This window comes from Cheilinus undulatus, linkage group 8, assembly GCF_018320785.1.
Source record: "Cheilinus undulatus linkage group 8, ASM1832078v1, whole genome shotgun sequence".
NCBI lineage: Eukaryota > Metazoa > Chordata > Actinopteri > Labriformes > Labridae > Cheilinus > Cheilinus undulatus.
Window position 1 is genome coordinate 9,701,714 of NC_054872.1, and position 17,920 is coordinate 9,719,633.

The following is a 17,920-nucleotide window of genomic DNA, read 5'->3' on the forward strand; positions in this document are numbered from 1 at the left end:
TTCCTCTGCTCTATTAGACTCATGAGCTCTCAAAGAACCTCTAGAAAAAAGGAGAAACAGCAAATACATGCACAGACAGTTCTTTACTGGCTACACTACAATATTATTAAAAAAGAACAAAGGACAGCAACTTAAAGGCTGTTTAACAATCAGCAGTTTATCATAGAACTACAGCACTTAGAAACCAGAGACTCTATGGAACTTTTTGTATATGTCCGGAGCAACAGAGGTTACAGAACCAATAATTTAGTTTCATGTCATCAAAGGTCAGTTAGAACAGTTTGAACTCATTGCTAAGGTTTGCACAATTACAGAAAAACCTTCAATGTCTGGGAGAAAGAAGAATTAGAAGCAGATTAACATTCAAACTGCTTCTTTAAAATCAGACCTTTTCCTTTCTTTCTGGCAACAAGTCAGATTGAATATTGCATAATTCAGTGGTTTTATTCTCTAGGGTAACACTGATGTTCTCACCTCCCCTTGACAACCATGTGTGTGTGTTAATATATTAATGAGGCTTCAGAGATTGAAGAGATGGTTGTGACTAATAAAACAAATGATGTGATTTTCATAGCAAAACATGTATAGTTGACATTTTTTTTTGCCTGGCCATCTTTATAGAAATAACAATACTGCCATTATTGATTTGGCTTATCAGCAACACAGCATGAGGTGCATGAAAGCATGGCTTGAAAATATTAAAAAACATGTTTAAACAAAAGTATTTTAATTTCAACCAAATATAATTTCTGTAACAGTTTCTACAAAGTAAAAGTAGTTAAATTAAAATGTAGAAATTAATTGTTAACAGCAGGCACAAACTGAAGGCTTCAGATGCAGGATTAATCAGATCTGGGTGCTTATATGGTTTGGGTAACTTGTATCATTTAGCGACAGAGATCAGCTTCGCCCTTGGATATGTTTTGCACTACACTTCAACAAGACAGTTTTTAAAAAAGCCTTTGTTTTATTGTTTTTCTTGAGTGGGTTTAATAAATCAAGTTGTACTTTATTATAATAAAAGATCATTCCCTATGTGCACACACAAACCTCCTGCCATCCTTGCACAAGTCAGAGCCGGGGCCACCTCAACCAGTAAAGTCTGGATTTGCCCCTGTTTGTTAAATAAACACGTTTAAGGCACAGCAGCATGGGTTCTGTTATTGAGATTAGAGCGTACAAGAGAACAGAGCTTTACTCTCTTCCAGGTAAAAGTTAGTCAGCCTTTTCTTGTTCTCTTCTGAAAATTTCTGCCTGATCTGACCGTTCCTGAATATCCAAGTTCACCACTGGATTGTTCAGTGCACTCTGTCATTAAAAGCCAAGCTAGATCATCTATTGATGATCCCTCTCCACCATCCCTCTGCTTAAACATAAACCAGTAATAATTAGGGCTGAACAATTTTGGAAATTAATCTAATTGGGATTTTTCCCCCCAAATATTGCAATTTGATATGTGAAAACTGAACAATTATTTAAAATTACCTAATTCTGATGAGTTTGACTCGTATTGCAAATTGGACATGAATTGTTGCATTGAAGGGTTTTTGTCATTCTTACATTTAGTAAGAAAAAAGTACAAAAATAAAGAAGTTAGGATTTTTTGTAGACTATTCTAAAAAAATGGCACCTGAATGATTGCATGATATGTCATGTATAACACCTCTGCTGCAAAAAAAGGTTTAAACTGGTAAATTCTCAAATTTCAGGTCAAAGAAAAATTGCTCCTTCTGCAATTTGGAAAATTGCAGCAGGCCATATTGTGTATTGTAATTGCCCAGCCTTAGTAATAATCCATCCAGATCAATTAAAACCTCACTATTAACTCTCTGGGGTCAAGGGTATTTTGGCCATTATTGACAACTTTTGGTTTTATCTTTTAATTTAATCTTAAAAACTGTTTACCTTGCCTTGTTCGGTATCATTTTTCAGTGCAACCTCACGTGTGGTTTTACAGTTCTTTTTTCAATTTGACAAACTAAATTTACAGATTGGACCTTAAATCACTCAAAAGCATAAAATCCAAGCAGGAAAAAGTTTAATTTTTTTAAGAATAAATCAAAAACATGGTTTGTGAACCATCCTATTACTTAGAATGCAAATATAAATTGTAAATTCAAAAACGTATGTACAAAATTTAGCAAACAACAATGTTATATACAACATTCAGGAGAAACATAATGTAAATTATTTATCGTAAGTCTGGGTTTACTTGGCCTATAAACACGGTTTTAGAACTTTCAACACAAGTTGAAATGAAGATTTGGTGAGGCTGTGTCTTGCTGCTATTTCATCTTTTATCCTGATTTGGGCGCTTCGGTGCACCTGTAGACTCCTTAGGGTTAAGACAAATAAATGCACTGGCCAAACCCATCCATATTATTTTTCGCCCAATAAGCAGCATGCATACTTGCGTGCCCATTAGAATATGCATTAAAAGTTAGGGGGTGAACATAAGCTGTCTTGGTAGCATAAAAGTAACTTCTCTATGTCAGAGGCTCAGTTATGGTTCATATCTAGGTGTGGCATCAGAGACAAACCATAAAGGAAATGTGTCAGTCAATGGAGTTGTGTCAAAGAAGAAAACTCGCCCCCTGTAGGAACATGCAAGCAGAGCAGAGAAATTCAGAATCTAAAATATATGTAATAATAGGTGTTCACAAGAAATTACAAAACTTTCATTATTAAAATGAGTATTTATCTCATAAACCCACATCTTATTCACACTGACCATAGCTCATTTTCAATTCATGGCAGTAATATTTCTTTTTCTATAAAAAGTAGGGATAGGCAACAAAAAGCTAATGAAAAACAGCTGGAGGAGAATTTGCAACAAATGAGGTAATCTGGCAACAGGTCAGTAACATGGCTGGGTATAAAAAGATCATTTTAGAGAGACTCTCAGGAGTAAAGATGAGCAGAGGTTCACCAATCTGTGACAAACTGTTTCTAAAAATTGTGGAACAATTTGAAAAAAATGTTCCCTTAGCATAAAAATGCTAAGACTTTGAATATCCCACCATCTACAGCTCATAATATCAGAGAATTTGGAGAAATCTCTGAGCACACTGGGCTGAAGTCAATACTGGATGTGTGTGATCTTTAGGCTGTCAGGCAACACTGCATTAAAAACAGGCATGATTCAGTACTGGAAATCCATGCACAGGCTCAGGAACACTGAGAAATTATTGTTAGTTAAGACAATTTTCCTTGCATCCACGAGTGTAAGTTAAAGCTGTATCATGCAAAGAAGAAGCCACATGTGATACAAAAAGGCTGCTGAATTATCTGAGCTGAAGCTCATTTACTGAGGCAAAATGGAAAACTGTTCTGTGGTCAGATGAAACCACAGATGCCGTGCCCTGTGGACTAAGAGGAGAAGGACCATCCAGCTTGTTATCAGCGCACAGTTCAAAAGCCTGCATCTCTGATGGTACGGGGTTGCATGAGTACCTATGACATGGGCTGCTTATACATTTGGAAAGGTACTATTAATGCTGAAAAGTAGAGGTTTAAGGGCAAAAAATGTTCCTATCTAGACAACGTCTCTTTCAGGGAAGGTCTTACACATTTGAGCAAGACAATGTTAAACCACATACCACATCCATCACAACAGCATGGCTTTACAGTAGAAGAGTCTTAATGCTGAACTGGCCTGCCTGCAGTCCAAACCTTCTACCAACAGAAAATATTTAGCACTTCATAAAACACAAATTTGGCAAAGACAACCCTGGACTGTTAGAATCAATATCAGACAAGAATGGTACAACATTCCTCTCCCAAATCTGAAGCAACCGGTCGCCTAACCTCCCAGACATTCACTGACTGTTGTTAAAAGAAGAGGGGATGATACACAATGGTAAACAGGGACTCGTCCCTACTTTTATGAGATACGTTGCTGCCATCAATTTCAAAATAAGCTAAAATTTTTTCCATTAACAGTAAAATGTCTCGGTTTGATTGTCATGATATGATTCATGATGAGGTTGATTTTCAGTAAAGCAATTATTCACAGTAACAACTTGCAGTTTTATTTTTTTTGACAACAAGATGGTTTTAAATTTTTTATCCAAAATAAGTATCATCTTTCTATTTATTTTATCTCATCTAATAACCCCACCCCCTACCCCCACCAAACAGGTTTATTTTTACATCATTTTTCATGTTGACATTGTGCAGCTGACTGTCAATAAAAGCGCCTGTGAGACATTTGGCAATCAGCCCATGTATAACTACCAGCCCTCCCATTCTCTATTTGATTGCTTACCGCTGCACTCTGTTTCCCTCTCTCTCTCTCCGCTTGAGCAGCTTTGTGACTGTTTGTGTTAATTCTTTCATATCTTGGTTAACTCTATAGTAATATCAAAAATAAAAATGGATACTGTATCCTTTAAAGCATGTGGTTTTAAAGAAGTATCATGATAGGCTATGGGAAGCTTTTCATTTTTATCTAAGCTTTAATTTCCACCCAGGTTTAAATAATTGTATTCAAGATTACTGTTAATATTTCAGAAAAATACACACCTCTCTATCATTTCCATAATCAGATGCAAATGCTAACTCTGAAGTCTCAGCTTTTATATGACAAACAACCTAGAATTAAAACAGCACGACGAGCTTCCCACCATCAGCCTGATGCCACAAGAGCACGGTAGCTGAGTGAATATGGTCGTTTAAGGCTTTCTTTTGAAAATTAGCTAAATAACTGTTTAAACAACGATATTATATTGTTGAAATAGTTAGTCTAAACCATCTTTCCCAAACATTTTTCTGGTGACCTACTTTTAGGAAGTACAAGCCATCATGACGTAATCTGGCGTAAAACTGGCCTGATCTATAAATCAGGTTAATAATGCATAAATAAAATCACTGTTTCTATACGATCATCACCATCATTTAAGACAAGCTACTATGTAATGACGTATGTTGGCCATAAACATCACAACTTCCTTTTCGAGATGGTTGGTTGAGCTGATGGCTGATGCCAGCTTGGTTAATTTTAATGTTGCACTCTCTCTGGTCTTCTGTTTAAAGAGCCTGGAAGGTGCCTCTTTACCTCACTCCCATCAGCTTTGTTCAGCCCTTTGGCCCTTCAGTAGCTGTCTTGTCTGGAACAATGAGTTTCTTTTTGTATTAGCTATGCAGCCATGACTGTGAGTTTAGCTCTCCTGCTATCCAGTTGCTAGAAGAGCCTTATTTTTTGTTTTATGACGGTGGAGAGTGGGATAGGGTGGAGCTCCTCCATGTGGCCTTAATGTGCAGTGCAGACATAAATGTTATTAAATACAGTAGCGATGGCCTAGTGGTTAGCCTCCTTTGGGGCTTTTTTACTCTGACTTTTGCCCACGCTGAGCCAAACCAAGCTGTGCCGATTTATTTTTCTATCATCAATTTTGCCGCGCCAGGCCATGCTGGGCCATGTCGAGAATGGTCCTGCTCTAGAGCTGTAAGCCAGTGCCGCCTCCAAATGCACCACGCCGACATCGAAAGTGGTATGCAGGGTGCAATTTGCCTGGGGGATTTACCCCTTCTGCTTCTGATATCGACCCCTATGTTCATATATTTTCAGCCCACGGGATTTTACGTGTTATCCCTCCCTGACTACAACTCTGTAACAGCAGTGGTCTGCGACTGAAACGTTGATGACACACAACCAAAACTCGAGATTTAAGTGCTCATACTGCGGTCTGATAGTTGCACGTGGCCTGGGTTCTCACACAAGTGAGATCAGGACAGACCATGTGCAGATCCAGGATTGCTGTTCCTGCTAATGACAAAAGTTTTACCCTTTCCCCTTCTTATAGACAAACTAGAATGGCCGTCTGAGGCAGCAGACCCACGCCTAAGCAGCGCCACCGAGGAACTCACGCTCCCATTGATTACTATGGTGTTCAAAATTCAAAGTCCGAGAAAAACCAAATGGGTGTGCGGATCATCACCAAAATCTAATCGATTCTTCCCTGTCACTATCCCAATATTCCCTGAAAGTTTGGTGAAGATCCGACTTTCTGTTCTCGAGTTATCTTGTACACATACAAACAAAAACAAACAAACAAACAAACACACAAAGATACAGAACCCTTTACATAACCCCCTGCCCATTTCATCGTCGTGGGTAATAAATTCTAGCCCATGATAGGGACAGCCTTTAATTTATCAACTAGCATTAGTAAAGCATGCTGTTACTATTGTACAATCCAAAAATATGATTGTGTTCATTTTCTGCTATCTAGAGACCCATAAATGAATCATCACAAGACTTTTCTGTAACTTCTATGCAGGAAAATCCTCTCTTTTTGATCATAGGTCTGAATGATTGATAGTTTATTAATTGTAGGGAGAGAGAGAAAGAGAGAGAGAGAGAACTGGAAAAGAGAAGCATGCGGTGATGTCAGCCTGTAGTTTAATTTTTTGCTGTAAAACAATGTAAAGGCAAACAGATCAGACAGTGCAGAGATCAGACTGTGGATGAGATGGATGAGGGCTCAGAACGCTGTGTCATCAGCTCTTCCCTCAAATGGGAAGCTCGGTTGTAAAGGAAAAGCAAATCCCCTGCCACACTGGACTGCCATGCCGAGTCAAACAAAACCAAGCCGAGCTGCCCCTTGTAATGGAAATGCTTCATTTCCATGTAAGCAGCCCCTGTTCAAGTCAGTGGCTTCTTTTTCCACATGTCACACCCCCACTCTCTCATCCCTGTTTCCACCTCTACCACTGTCCTCCTCACTACATAAAGGCATAAAAAGCCCCAATAATATCTTTAGAAATACAATAAGGAAGAACTTATCTGGCAATCCTGAACAAAAAACTCCTGTGACCCACCTGTGAGTTGGGACTCAGACTTTGAGAATGAGGGGTCTAAAGTATAATATATTTCTATAAAATATGTTATACAAATCATTGCATTCTGTTTCAATTCACACTTTACACAGTTTCCCAGTTTCTTTGAATGGGGTTGTAAATGAGATTCTCTTACCCAGTATCTCATTTGAAAATATGCTGACATCCTGAAAACTCAATTTATTGCCCATCCCTTAAAGCCTGCAGTAACTGCAGGACATGTTAACATTATTTAAGCTTCTTGTGACATCACAGTACCACAACAGCTGCAGGAATTTGATCTCTCATGACTCTTCTCGACAATCAAGCATGTTTCTTTTACTTGAGCCAAAAATGAGAAATAAAATAAATCTTACTATATGTGGCAGAGTTTCTGTCTGTATGTCTCAATTGTTGCTCCAATTGTCCTTGATACCTCTCAGAAGAGTTCTTGGGTCTACTGGTTTGAAAAAAAATCATAAATATTAAGGGTGAGAGAAAAAATAGAATCGCAATATTTTGTCTGGTGATAAATCGTATCATCTCATCCACCAAGGATCAAATTTTTCAAAGTAATTGCTAATAAGAACTAAAGTCTATGATAATGGAAAAATAAAATCAATTGTTTGTCCAGGGAGGTCAGCAGAGGTGAAGTTCACAGAGCAGGAGAAAGTTAGTAAAACAAACATGGCAGCACCAGGGGAAGGACATTAAGAATGCAAGCAGGGCACAGATGAGAGGGACATGACACAGGAGGTTTGAAAGAAGTGCTACATTTAAATAAAATACTGTGAAAATACAACAAACATAAGGGCAAGACTAATACTAAATCAGCTAAACAGTTGAGAAAATGGTGGATCGCAATATATATATATTGCAATACTCACTGTATTGCAAAATGTTTAAAACGCAATAATATCGAATCCTGACCCAAGTATCGTGAAAATATTGTATCGTGGGGCCACTAGTGATTCCCACCCATAATTAATATATACATTTTCAATAAAAACCAAATTTGTGGCTTCTCTCCTTCAGTTTGCCCCCCTCCCCATCCCTACATTATGTCACTTCCTCTGTGCAAGTTAATATGTTCATGCTGCCATAGTGCTGAAAAGGCGACTGCCTTCGCTCTCAGAGGCAGACTTTACCATTAGTCAAAGGCAGGCGATTGCCTAATTCTGTTGCCTGCAAGATCTTTATTCTGGCCTTTTGGAATTTAAGCAACAAACACTCATTAAGAGCACAGAATATTGAGTAAACTTTGTCACATTATAGCAGTGTAAATTTCATCGACTAAGGCCTCATCCACACAGAGGCAAATTTCAAAAGTTTTTTGTCATATCGGCGTTTCATCCACATTAACGCTACTCTTTGAAACAGAGTCCCAGAGTGAATAAATATGTAAACACTGTTTCTTCTCCATGTGGACAGCCAACCACACCTTTTTTTGAAATGATTACGTCATACATGGCGTAGCCCACTTATGCCACACGTGCGTGTTGAACCAAAACAACAATGGCGGATTACAGGGTTGTGTTCATGCTGCAGAAGCTACTGAGTTTGTTATGGCTTTAACAGCAAAATCTGATGCTCCTCTACCACCACTGAGAACAGCATATGCCAGACGTTCTTAAATCCAACACGGAGAACAACCAGAAGGGCGACTAGGAGGACATTCGGGGCAGTTTCCTGTAATCTTCTTATATCTTTTGGTGCATTTCTGTGGCAGCAATAAAGCGCCACTTGCAGGGTGGTATATATACTACAGCTTTTTCTGTCATTTTCAGTGGTTCCATGCTTATGCAGACATTTCCTGAAACAACCCCGTGTTTACAGAAAACTTTTTCAAAACGAAACAGAAATATATTGTTTCATCTCTGTATGGACAAGGCCTAAATCTACGAGTAAAACAAATCATCAACAGCCTTTTTTCCATGAGAAAGACTAGACTAAAAAGGGCTAAAAATACATCTTTGATGACTAAAACTGACTAGACTTAAATGTCATTTTAGCTTCTGTCCGACATTCAAAATTCATGATATTTCTCCACTGTGGGTAAATCTGTAAAGCTTTTCTACCTCTCAGCTGTAGAAATCAGGGATCCCAGATTTGTAAGAGTGCATGGTTTGGTACCAGGTTCAGGCAAGACAATAAATGCTTGGACTAAAAGTTGAGACTACGACATAAAATCCTTTTACGGACTAAAACTAGACTAAAATGTTTTTAAGTTTTTCGTATACTAAAACCAGACTAAAACTATAAAGGGTAGAAATGACGAAAACTAAGCAGTTATGGCTCCTAGATACACAGAAAAAGAAACTAGCCCTTAGAGGTGTGAGGAAAACACTGGAAAAAAAACAAACTCACGGTTTGTACTGCCTGCCTTCAAGTAGTAGTCCGAAAAAGAACAAACACTGGTAATCCTGGTATCTGAAGAAGGTAAACAAACAAAACTAGCAACTCTTGACCTCTCTAGTGAAAATAGATATAAAAACAATTATACCCAACTTCCTGTTTCTGAAGTGTTGCTCTTCTTCATAAATTTGTGTGAATGTATTACGAAGGCACGTTTTAAAGAAAATATAGAATTTTCATTAGCATTGCTTTTGTCACTGGCAAAAAGCTACATCCAAAAAACGTCCTGCTTTTTCCTAAGATTACTGTGTTAATGTTTTCTGGCCAGCTGAGGTTGAGTAGAAAAGCACACGCAGTCATACTAGGGCACACTTACAGCAGCATGTAAAGCTATGGCTTTTAAAATGACCTTGAACATCTTACTGACCTTGAACAAACTACAGAGTGCATCAACAAAACAGAGCAGTTTTGTTCAGTACCTGCTGATACTGGATGTATTTTACAGAGATGCATCATCAGAGATCAAGGAGCCCACTCATCTTACCCTGGAGGAAGCTCACTGTCTACCTGATGTGGCTAGGCTACACCTCAATTCATCATGCAACGGTGTAATAGGCTAAGCTCTGTGCTGTTCTGCAGGGGGGAGTTTTGGGCCGACTCCGATGACTCACTTGAATAAGGCTCATACCCTCAGAGCTTACTAGTTGCTGAGGACTGTGTTTTCCACTCCCCCACATTAACACTCACCTCAGGTGCCATTTAAGGTAGAGTTAAAAGTAGACATAGAGAGTATATTATCCGCTCACTGTGACATAACCGAGCTCTGAAGTGATATTTTTAAGAGAAATGTCTTTTATCTGCAGCCTATCAAATTTATGTTCATTTCCTTTATATATTGTTGACAAGTCTTTGGCAGGCCACTGTCTTTATTCCCACTCTGTGCCCCAGACATGCTCAGTGAAACACATGCAGGCTGTCCCCCACTGTGATTGTTGTGCATGAAATAAAACGACTGCTACACATACTAAAACTAATGGCTAAAGTAAACTGCATAAAGCGACCTAAAAGAAAGACAGAAATAACACGCAGCGGCCAGCTCAGTAAGAACTAGCCTACAGCAACCCTTCACCTGAACTGCACCTGCAGTCTGAAAGCATCTCAAGAATTAGCGTTTTTAAAAGCAACTTCTAACCAACCGAGCACCCGAGCAGCCCCGGCTGCACTGAAACACAACACTTTACAAACATTAAAGCTTTATAAGGCGACGACTAATCCGGCGTTATCAACATATAAACTGGGTAAATCGTTTCAGAGAGAACAAACACGTCACTGCACATTCGTACTTACTTTTAGGACGACGCAGCTGGAGAACCCGCTTCGGACGGTCATGAATTGCCAGTTCAGAGAAATTATTTGGTGTAAGCGTTTCTTCATCAGGAGCGCACCATCACGGGGACGCAAACAAAAGCAGACATGCGGAGTCATTTGACCTTCTCCCAATAGAAACCAGCTACCATCGCTGAGACGTAGAGAGGGGAGGAGCGGACCATACCAAGCAGGCTTTTCCCTGAGTGTAGGGGGGTGGAGGGGAGCATGGAGAGGTGAGAGCTGTTATCCCTCCATGTACTGAAGGGATGGGAATCATACAGTGTTGTTGTTGCAGTTAGGATGGCGCTGGACGCTGAAACAGCAACTAGGAATCATGGTGCAGCAATTTATTTAACCCTTAAATCAGTTTCAGGGTTTCTACTGCCGTATTCTCTCTACAATTTCTAGCATATAGAGACCATATTTCATGCAAAAATATATGATTTTTTCAACATTTATTCAAACTGGAGGTTTTATAGAAGAAAAATCATGATAATTTATTTATGGCAGTGGTTCCCCACCTTGTTCCCTTGGACCCCCCACTCATTAAAAAAAAAAAGGAAAACTAAGCACCCACTTGAAAAAGTACACTTCACTGTTAATTGTCACTGATTACATCCCAGCAGAAAAGTCCTAGATACACTTGTTTTGACACTCGATTTATGAATAAGGTATTCATTACTACAAAAGTGTTGTAACTCGAAATTCTCAAGTTTTTAAAGTAAATTTACAAGACAAAAATATAAATGTCTGACTGCAAAAGCCATGAACCAAAACTAAGATTTTTTTTATTGTACAGTCCCAGTATCACACCACTATTTTCAGTTTGGCTTCTTGTCCAATTTAACTTTATGCTGTTGTAAATTTAAGAATTTTAAGATTGTTGTACATTTGAGAATTTAAAAAAAAAATGCAATTTTTGAGTTTTTGAACTTGGAAATTTCAAGTTTTTTTCTTGTAAATTTCCAACTTTTTTGAACTCTGAAATTTAGAGTTTTTTCTTGTGGATAAACAACTTTATAATCTCAAAAATTAAGATTTTTTTTCACAAATTATTTTTTATTTTCTTATCAAAAACTAACAGATTCCCTTCCTTTATTTTTATTCTCCATGTTGGCCATTATACACCATTGTACAGCCATCCATTTTCCATACCACTTATCCTGTTGGGGCTGGAGCCTGGCCAAGCTGTCACTGGGCGAGAGGCGGGGTACATCTTGGATTGATGTGGTCGCCATTCAATCACAGGGCTAATATATAAGGCCAGACAACCAGACACACTCACACCTACAGCCATTTTAGAGTCACCAAATAAATTTACAAGCATGTCATGTGTCTACTTTTTCACATAGGGCCAGATCGGTTTGGATTTTTTTTCCCTTAATAAATAAAATCACCATTTAGAAACTGCATCTTCTGTTTACTTGGGTTGTCTTTGTGAGATATTAAAATTGGTGTGATGATCTGAAAATTTAAGTGTGATAAATACGCAAAAAAAAAAAAAAAAAAAACGGAATCAGAAAGGGGGCAAATACTTTATCACGGCACTGTATGTACTGTACATCCAATTCTGACATTGTCAGAGCAGACTGGGTCCCACGCCCATCCTTGAGATCTTTTGGGTCCCCCCTAGAGGTGCCTGGACCCCAGATTGGGAACCACCAATCTACAGTATGTTGAAGTCTAATATGCATCTCAGTGTTAGAAGCCTCAGTGTTAGAGTCATCCCCATAATAAAAAGTTCCGTCTACTTTTCAATTCAATTCAACAACTTTATTAATCCCTCAATAATGTAATATCTGTATAAATATTTGCAGATCTGTAGCAAGCTGTCCATTACTAATAAACTGGGGTGAACGACCTCACCTAGTTCTCCAATCACCCAATTACTCATGGAGGTTGCATAAGTCACCTGTGCGTCTCTGCAGCTGATCAGAATAGGGCGCAGAGTGAAAGTCAGAGATGAATTCTCAGCATGCCGCATCTTTTCTTTATGGTTCCACATAACATCAACATGACACTAGTTCAGTTTTGGAATACCGATGAATACTGAAAACCACACATTTTGAAATGCTGCTGCACATTGCAGCTTGTATTTGAGATCTGTACTCTATGCACTTTTGCATGTGTCATGATAGGGATGTGTTATTTTATTGTTGATCAGATGAAGCCTGAAGCCAAATGCATACCATTGCCTCTCGCACAATGCCACCAGCAACACTATTTCATACCTGCTGAGTTGGAAATAGCATTCCTCAAGTATAAATGAAGACTTGTTACAGTATTGATTGATGCTGCACTTCAGCTCTGAGGGGCTAAAATCAATGAGAGCCTTATGGCGTCTTAAGTCTGCGGGCAGAAGACTGATGCCTGGGATGCTTACCCTCCGGAACAACCCAAAGCTGACTAGTAAATAGATGAAGGAGTGGTGTGTTTGCTTGCTGTGTCAGAAACTCAATCACACTTAGAACATCAGAGACAGCCCATATCAATATAAATTTATTATCTGAGTAAGCCTGATTGAAATAACTTTGAGGACATGACCTGTAATATTACATATATCTTAACTGGTGTTATTTAAAATGATATGTGGTTGCAGACTCAGGCTGTTTTATGTGCCAGGACGATAAAGGAAAAGGACCAACATCATCTACAAAACTGACATGTATCAATTGTTTTAAGGCCAGTTGACAAAAACTGTACATTTATTTAGTCACTTTAGTTTGTTTTCGTTTGTTTTATTGATTCACTTTGATTGTTCAAAAGCAATACTAGAGGCCTTCAATTGTAGAGCTTGCTTGGCAGACCTGGGCTCTAAATGGGACAAAATTCCAGATAGCATTTAATTAGAAAAGCCAAGAACTCTATAATGAGATAGGGATAAGAAAAGTCTTTATTTAGACCAAACAGAAAAAAAAAACTGCCCATGCACAGCCAACCCATGTTTTCAGGTGCCAGCCATTTGCAGGAATATGCTGTTGTGCATATTTTTAACAGCTTAGTGGGGTAGTTGAGACAACAATACAAGGTTTCCCTTATTGGCCAAAATAAGGAAATAAGTTATTATTGTTGACAGATAATTTTGTTTGCACATGGCATTCACCTGGATATATGGTGAAAATTTTCAGTTTTGTGCATGTGTATAAACACCATCTCATATTATCCACATTTATGCACTAAATGCTTAAAATGGGAGGTTGTAATGATTTTTGTTTCTCAATTTAGTTCTCATTTGATTTGTAATTTTTGTCACTTACATAAAAAGAAATCAAAAGACCAACTAGAAATTTCTGCCCATTTTCTGGAAGTCAGGGACACTGAAAGAAATGAGTGTTGGCTAAGTGTGCTGTGAAAATACACTGTCTGTTTGACCACTGTTTTCTCCATGATAATCATGTACAGCCAGAGCAAAAGATAAAAAAAACAGAGAAGGCCTTTTATTATTATTAGGTTTAATCTACCCTTAATACAAAACTGCGCTCAGCCTGTGAGTGAATCAGTTTCTGACAGTCATCATTTTGGTCCAGCCAGCCCTTTTTAATTACTGGAATGTATTCCCCACATGGCTTCAGCCATCAGAAACCAGCTATGTTAGCAGAGTTTACTTATGAGGCTTTGCTCTGTCTAGTAACAATTTAGTGCATAAAGACCAGAATCCTTACAACCACGCAACAGCCACAGAGTCACTCTGATGACAATCATAACTTTACAATTGTCTGTTTATAGTGTTCATTTTTGCATGGAGACATTCATTCGCTCTATATATTCCTCAAAAACTTCTCATATCTGATATATATATATATATATATATATATATCCAAACCTATCTGGCCCTGTGTGAAAAAGTAATTGCCCCCCTTGTTAAATCATGAGTTAACTGTGATTAACGACAGTCCTCGGAAAGCTGAGCTCAATTTCACTGGCCACACCAGGGCCTGATTACAGCCAGATTTGTTGAGTCAAGAAATCATTAAAATAGAAGCTGTCAGACAAAGTGAAGTAGACTACAAGATCTCAGAAAGAAACGCATCATACCAAGAGCCAAAGAAATTCAAGAACAAATGAAAGAACAAATTGATTGAAAAATATCATGTCTGGAAAAGGTTACAAAGACATTTCCAAAGCTTTGGAACTCCAGCAAACCACAGTCAGAGCCATTATCCACAAATGGAGAAAACTTGGAACATTGGTTTACCTTCCCAGGAGTGACTGGCCAAACAAAATGACTCCAAGAATGCAATGACGACTCATCCAGGAGGTCACAAAGAACCTAGAATGACATCCGAAGACCTGGAGGCCACACTGGCGTCAGTTAAGGTCAAAGTTCATGACTCAATCATAAGAAAGACACTGGGCAAAAATAGCCTTCATGGGAGAGTTCCAAGGCCAAAACCATTGCTGACAAAAACCCACAAAGGCTCGTCTCACATTTTCCAAGAAACATCTTAATGATCCCCAAGACTTTTGGAGAAATATTCTGTTGACTGACAAAAGTTGAACTTTTTGGAAGGTGTTACATCTGGTGTAAAAATAACAGCATTTGATAAAAAGAGCATCATGCCAACAGTCAAACATGGTGGTGGCAGTGTGATGGTCTGGGGCTGCTTCAGGACCTGGACCACTTACTGTAATTGATGGAACCATGAATTCTGCTGCCTATCAAAAAATCCTGAAGGCCAACGTCCGGCCATCAGTTCATGACCTCAAGCTCAAGAGCACTTGGGTTATGCAGCAGGACAACGACCCGAAACATACCAGCAAGTCCACCTCTGAATAGCTCAAGAAAAATAAAATGAAGGTTTTGGAGTGGCAAAGTCAGGGCCCATCTTAAATCCAACTGAGATGCTGTGGTGTGACCTTGAATTGCAGTTCATGCTTGAAAACCCTCCAATATGGCTGAGTTAAAACAATTCTGCGAAGAAGAGTGGGTCAAAATTCCTCCACAGTGATGCGAAAGACTCATCACCAGTTATCACAAATGCTTAATCATTGCTGCCAAGGTTGGCACAACCAGTTATTAGGTTCAGGGGACAATTACTTTTTCCACACAGGGCCAGATAGGTTTGGATTTTGTTCCCCCCCTCTTTGTTTTTCAAAGAAAAACATTTTCATGCAGTTCACAGTTATCAGCAACTGTCAGTCCTCTGCATCGTTCTCCTAGTATGGATGCTAATCCAAGTTAATGATGATGCACGGCTAAAAAACATTTTACTAAAAAGGGAGTAAAGACTGGACACTGAAAGACCGGAAGAAGGTGTTGTGCATGGATGAGTCCAAGTTGGAGGTCTTTGGATCAAACAGAAGAACAGTTGTGAGATGCAGAACAAATGAAAAGGTGCAAGAACAGATGCTCGGGGGTGGGGTAGAAAAGGAGATTTTTAAAAAGAGGAAGGGACTTTGGGGAAGGAAAGCTAGCACAATATTTTGCAATACCATGCCATACTGTGGACAGCACTTTCTTGGGGCCAATTTCATCCTACAATAGGATCATGACCCAGAACACACCTCCAAAATGTCTACGAAATATATTTACACAATAAGCAGTCAAAGAGAATTCTGACTTCAATGGAGTGGCCAGCATAGTCTTCAGATCTGAACCCTATTGAGCCGTTGTGGGAGCAGCTTACATGTATGGTATGAAGGAAAACTCCATCAAGGCAATCCATCTTGTGGGAGATGTTCCAGGAAGCAAGGGGAGAAATCTCACCAGATTACCCTGAAAAACTGAAAATGCCTAATGTCTGCATAGCTGTAATTGCTGCAAAAGGTGTTTTTTCTATGAAGGCAAAGTTTAAAGAACATTTCTCATTAAAATTGTTATTTCTAACTCTGACAATGTCATCAGGTCCAGTTCATTGAGCGGGGTGTCTTGAATTCCCTCCATGAACCAGTACATTTTTTTAAATTTGAGTCAGCATGAACCCAGATGAGAAAAAGATCCCTCAAACTACAGTGTATCCCTGTTGTCACTGAATATCTAAAAATAGAATCATTTTCAAGGCCATTAGTTACTTTTTGATCCCAAGTTTTCCAGCTGTGGGAAATGTGCAAGGTGTCACACTGAACCATGGAATAGAATAGAAACACATGATGTCAAGACAGGGAGGAGGTTTAATTTGATCGATTTTGATTAAGTAGATACATTGTAGATTTAAAAGAACAGGCAAATGTATCCAGAACAACAGCTGCAGTGTCAAATTAAAGAATAACAACTAAAGTTTCAATCCAAGGCTCATGATGTGAAGGTGCCAGACAAACTGGCCCAGGAGGAGGCAAACACAGGAGGTGGGAGGTGCTACAGATAACTAGACACAGGTGGCACACAGAAGGTAATCGTGGGTGGAAGACACAGGAGGGGAAGTGAAGGATCTGAAATGAGACACAAGATCAGTGGTGTAGTCCAGGGTACACTGGACAAAAATAAATGGGTATACAGAGTTAACCTCCTATTCTTTTGTCACCGTAGAGTAAACCCACTTTAAAATGAAGAGTATACCCACTTCCAAAGAGTACAGAAATTAAGAGTATACCCTTCTGCACACACCACTGCACCACTGCACAAGAGAACTATCAAAATAAAAATGAGGGATAACAACAGTAACACAACCATCCCAAAGATGAAACTACCTTACAGTAAAGAGGCTCAGCCTATCCACAGGTCATATGTCAAGCAGTCATTGAAATACTAATGATGAAAATTCAGTAGCCTACACTGATGGCACAATACAGCACACCTTTAGCTGCCACAGACAGCAAGAATGCAGTGTTTGGAAGGAGATGAAGTCATATTATAGTTGATGAGTTTGGTTGTTCCACATTGTTCCCAGATGTTTCTTGTTGTTTCTCACATTTAATTTGACAGTGTGAGATATCTAATGCTCATTTAATGGTGGTATGAGGCAATTATATGTTCATTCAACTGTCTCTGTTGGTTTGCTGTTAAATACAGAACGTGTTTGTGGGATACAGTGACCCCTGATGGCCAGTTTGTTTACTGCATTAATCCTACCTGATTGGAGAAGGAGTCTTTGCCTGCATTTAAAAAATCTTTTTTATTCCCTGCAAACAGGTAAAAGAGAAAGGGAAAGAACAGTCACCTGAATCAAAACCTTAGTCAATGAAAGGAAAAAAAAGAGTCAGATTCAATTAAACCAATACAAGAAAAGAGGACTGCAGCATCAAAGGCAAAACAAAATGTAAGGATTTTAATGGATGGATAAAATAAATGAAAGCAAAGTAGCCGATTTTTTTCCAGTACCATGCAGCCTTAATGTAGAGAAGAATGTGTTCTATGTATGTATTTTTATCATTTACAAGGTAACTATGAATTCCTGATCAATAAAACTGAGCCACCATCCCACAACATCATACATCGCTC

The 17,920-nt window shown here is 38.8% G+C and overlaps 1 protein-coding gene across 3 annotated transcripts in view; it reads right to left on the reverse strand.

Moving 5' to 3' along the window:
• oxr1a (oxidation resistance 1a) overlaps positions 1-10,678 on the reverse strand; it is a 186,320-nt gene extending 175,642 nt beyond the window's left edge. For 2 of the 3 annotated variants that reach the window (XM_041792777.1, XM_041792774.1), the window contains exon 1: positions 10,522-10,678. The gene's annotated coding sequence lies outside the window, so the exon portion shown is untranslated. Of the gene's footprint in view, positions 1-9,186; positions 9,250-10,521 lie in introns of all 3 variants that reach the window. The other variant, XM_041792775.1, reaches the window with a different exon arrangement.
• Between the last annotated feature and the right edge of the window lie 7,242 nt (positions 10,679-17,920).